Below are 5,000 nucleotides of genomic sequence, written 5' to 3'. Positions count from 1 at the left end.
GAGAAAAACCTCGTCGACGTGTTTCCTGTCTGGCTTCACGTAGAGTGAGTCCAAGTCTGAATCTGAGAGTTGCTACCTCAGACTCAAATTTGTAGGTGGGGCAGCCTCTATAAAATACATTATGGGGGCCGCCACGGTCGGCACATGTGTGTGATTGTGCAGAGCAGTTTGATCGAGTATGGCCAGGTTGGGCACATAGCGGGCATCTGGCTGTGGAACGGCAATGTTTGGCAGGATGTCCTAAACGCCAACAATTTTGGCACTGACGAGGAGGATGTTGATATAGTCGGGATTCTCCACCGATGTAAACATTAAAGGGAAGGTCATGTCTCCGGAAAGTAATTTTTTGCAATGTTAGTGGGGTTCTTACGATAACTCTGGGAGGAATGGAGTAGCACTGTACTGATCGCGTCATAGTCATTGAGACAGACGAGTAAGTCTCCACAATCAGACCAATTCTTGTTATAGATAGGGCAATTTGCTGGGGAGATAGAAACAGTTCCGGGAGTATTGAGGGTTGGATGGGGTTCTGCAGAGATGGGGTTACTATATAGATCAGTTAGATTTGATAATGCTATAGCTTGGTTTTCAGATGTTACTCTGACGAGACGGGAACGGTCGGGTCGGGTACGGAAAGAAACTTTGCCTACTTGTTTTTGGAGACATTGCTGGAAGAGAAGGGTGTTGTCAGAGTAGGGAGCTGTGGGAGGGACCACGAAAAATCGGTCCCATTTGGCTGGGCTAAATAGAGCATTTAAGATTTTTGTAGAGATGGGGGTAGTAGAAGCACGGGTGTTTGTGAATGAGGAAGTAGTGTTGAGGGAGGTAGTGTTATGGCGAGGTGGACAATAAGGCTGTAAAGTAGTAATAAGGGAGGATGGGGTAGTTGATGAAGAAGGTTGTGGGGGTAGAGATGATGAAGTTGAGCATGTTGGGAGAGTAGAAATGTCTGACTGGGGGTTGAGTGTTGACTAGGGTGGATAATGTACTAGTAGTTGTAGTGTTCGGAGCCGTAGTCAAAGGAGAGCCTGGGGTCAGGGAATCGGGAGAGTTTGAATTGGTGGGGCTATTTGATGAAGGGGCAAGCCTCATTGCCCCTAATAATGGTATAACATCTTCATTGTTGGCCATGTTAAGCCTGGAGTATGTTGGGGAGAGAAACAGTCCACCTCTCAGGGTCCTCTTGAGAGGTAAGGGCTAGGCAACTAAACCATGGCTCCCTCAGGCCATTCAGGACTGGTACAAAGTCAGCCTTTCATCCTTTCAGCACGGCTCTCACACCTTAGGAAGTGGATAATATAAAAAGTTGGGGAAGGGACAGAAACGAAAAAGTAAAAGTGGAAAAAAGACCATGCAAAATTAGTTGAGTCGAGGGCTGAGTCCAAAGGTTGAGGAGTTCCCCAGCATTGGGTCTAAGAAACAAAGGTTTTCGTATGTGTAGGAAAAGAGGAAAAAGGGCAGAGGGAGAGGTGGGTGTAGGAAAGGATGTGGCAGGAAAACATTTGAATAATTTAATTTAGACTGGAAAAAGAAATTGACTGGGGGAGAAAGGGAGTAGAGATAAGATGGATCAGGATGATATACTGCGGGAGATGCTGAGACTTATTGAGAAGTACAGTTTTGGAATAGATAGAAAGAGAAAAACCTCGTCGGCGGGCTTCTTGCCAGGCCTGACATAGAATGAGGCCTAGTTTGAATATGAGAACTGCTACCTCAGATTCGAGCTTGTAGGCAGGGTAGCTCCTAAAAAATACATTATGGGAACCACCAAATTGGCACACGTCTGTGAATGAGCACAGCAATTTGAACGGACATGACCAAGTGGGAGCATAGAGGGCAGCGGGATGTGGAGCGACGGTGTTTGGCTGGGTTGCCAAAACGCCAGACATTGACGAGGAAGGGTTGACAGAGCAGGACACTCCAATATAAACTTCGATCTTGTCTACGGAAGCTAATCTTGGCAATTTTGATGTAGGACTAACATTGGCCTCTAGGAGGAACAGTCTATCACTGGACTTCCACTGCATAGTCAACAAGGCATGCGAGCAAGTCATTTTCAGCCTGACCCCTCCTAGTCATAGACAGGACAATCAGACGGGGAGAAAGAAACAATTCCAGTACATGTATTAAAGGAGGTTTGAGGTTGGGCAGGAATATGTTTGCCAGTGAGGTCTGCCAGAGTAGATAGTACACGAGCTTGGGAACGATTGGAACGACTGCAAAAGGAGACTTTGCCTACTTTTGGAGACACTCTTGGAAGAGAAGGGTATTGTCAGAGTATCGGGCTCTTAGGGGAATCACAAAGAATCGATTCCACTTGGCTGAGCAAAAAAAGGTACTCAAAAGCTTTGCAGAAGTGGAAGTAGTAGGTCGAGAGTGGCGAGTGGTATGAAGAGAGTAGTACTGTTGGGAGGGTAATAAGGATGAAGAGTAGTAATAAGGGGGGTGGAGATAGACAATGAAGGAGGCTTTGCAGTAAGAGATAGGGTGGAAGATGTTGGGAGAGAGGAAGGGGTGTATTCTGAAGGTTGAGTAATAGCCTGGGTGGATGATTCAGAATGGATAGAGTCAACAGCAATCCTCGAGGAAGGGGAATTAGTATCAGTGGTCAGAGCCATGATCAAATGAGAGGCAGGAGTCGGGAAACCAGTGAGATCAAATTTAGATAGGCAAGTTGATTGAGGGGGCAAGCTTAAATGTCCCTAATAAGAGTAAATAACCTTCATTATTGGCCATGGTGAGCATGAAATAAATGGGGAGAAGAAACGGTCTACCCCTCAGGGTCCCCATGAGGGATAAGGGCTACGCAATTGACCAAGGGAATACAGTGCCCATAGCTTCCGAAGGCCGTTCATGACTGACACAAAATCAGCCCTTCATCCTTTCATTGCTGCTCTCACACCTTAGGAAGTGGACAGATGAAGGGGTGAAGAAGAAAAGGAAATGGAAAGGGGGAGAAGAAAAGACCGTGCAAAATTAATTGTGGCGAGGGCTGAGGTCCTAGGTAAGGGTGATACCTCATATTGGGCCCTAGTCTCCACCTCCTAAACTCCCCCATAACAAGTAGCAAGGGATTAGGGGGTTTATAGCACAAGAGATACACACACACACACACACACACACACACACACACACACACATACATACATACATACATACATACATACATACATACATACATACATACATACATACATACATACATACATACACACACATTCACATACACACACACACACACACACACACACACACACACACACACACACACACACACACACACACACACACACACACACACACACACGTGTGTGTATATATATGTTTTATTATTGAAGAAAATAATAAAAGCATGTCACATATATATCTCATGCTGTCAAGTAATTAATTTTCATGACAGTTATATATGCTAACAATATTTAATTGGTCTTTGGTGAATCCCTTAAGTAAGTGAAACTAAATATCAAAACAAATATCTTAAATTCAAAAAATCTATATCATGTTTTCATGAACTTACTATAAATAATGGTGTTAAAAACACAGACTGGCAATCTATATAATTTATTTTGCAGACAATTTTCTCCATCAATTACATATATTACAACCTTTCTTTCACCAGCTCTAACATTGCATCAAATATAACATATCATCATACATATGCCCTCACTTCCATCTTCTTTACACTTGCCCTGCATATTAAATCCTATGACATATAACTGTTGCATTGTATTTAACCATACATGTTTGTTTACATAAAGTTGTTCATGTGATTTTCACACTTAAACAACAAACTTTTTTGGTGACTGATTACACACTGCCTTTGTATCAACATACAAATATATACATGTATTTAACATTTATCAATGTACTCGATCATATGATGTGCTGAGTGCTAATGCATGTTGAAACTAGTGTTTTAAGGTAGTTACATAATTAGATGAGTGTTCTCAATGCACATACTGATAAAACCTTGTCTTTGTAGTGCATATTAATCTAGAATTCTCAATGTAAGCCTTCTGTTTCAACAGATGTTCAACAATTTTGTGTTTCAGGTACTTCATCTGAGCATATTTGTATAAAAAAAATTAAAAAAGTAATATATATACATCAAATAGTATGTCAGAACAGAGCATGTAAGACAAATGTGTAAATTCAGTAACTTCTTATATCATCACACAGCTGAAGGTTATCAAATACAGGAATAACATTAACTTCTTAAGTCTGCAAACACTTAAATATTCTGGTTTACACACAAGGAGTAATTTGATCATTTTTACATACCATTTATTTGCAAACACTTAGAGTTCAAGTATGAAATGAGTATGCTGTTCTAGACAAGTCATGCTGTTGTCTCACTAAGAGGTGCTCAGGCTACTTGTTAAATGGTGATGTGCAATGAAATTATCTCCCTATTTTCTTCTTTTCTTTTTAATGTGTTCTCATGACAGTATCATTATTTTAACAGTGTATTTAGGATATGATTCATTTATACAGAATTCTGAAATAAGCAACACTTCTGCAGTAATGAATGAAGGTTTATAATTCAAAACTTTGTACAAAGCCTTACAATTATTACTGCATAATATGAAATTAGTAAGGAAGACTAGGATGCATAATAATATAATTCACATACCTTCAAAAGATCATAAAAATAAAAAATAAAATATGAAGACCCAATATCAACATTAATTATTACCGCTCAGAACAAAATCACAGATTTAGTCTCATAATAGCTATTTTGTTTTATAAGGAATATTATTCTTAAAATGTTGAAGGGTATGTCAGCAGACAGATAACAAATAAAACAATTATCTTAACCAAGGAAAATTTAAATGATGAATCTGGTGTCTCTCTCCACAAAATAATGTCAGGACAACCCATTCAAGATGAAAGTAGTTCCCCCCAGGCCTCAAAAATCATCAACAGCCATTTGGGAAATTCATGGTACACACCACTGCCTAAAAGACCTCATATAAGCAGCATATTTTTGCACCCAGAGG

At 40.6% G+C, this 5,000-nt stretch overlaps 1 protein-coding gene across 1 annotated transcript in view; it reads right to left on the bottom strand.

Annotated features, from left to right (window-relative positions):
• Nucleotides 1-3,545: 3,545 nt before the first annotated feature.
• Nucleotides 3,546-5,000, bottom strand: part of LOC125034145 (acidic fibroblast growth factor intracellular-binding protein-like) — a 16,486-nt gene continuing 15,031 nt past the window's right edge. The window contains exon 8 of the mRNA XM_047625813.1: nucleotides 3,546-5,000. This exon is cut by the window's right edge and continues 1,756 nt beyond it. The gene's annotated coding sequence lies outside the window, so the exon portion shown is untranslated.

Source organism: Penaeus chinensis, chromosome 17, assembly GCF_019202785.1.
Source record: "Penaeus chinensis breed Huanghai No. 1 chromosome 17, ASM1920278v2, whole genome shotgun sequence".
Classification (NCBI taxonomy): Eukaryota; Metazoa; Arthropoda; class Malacostraca; order Decapoda; family Penaeidae; genus Penaeus; species Penaeus chinensis.
This window is presented reverse-complemented; position numbering and strand designations above follow the sequence as displayed.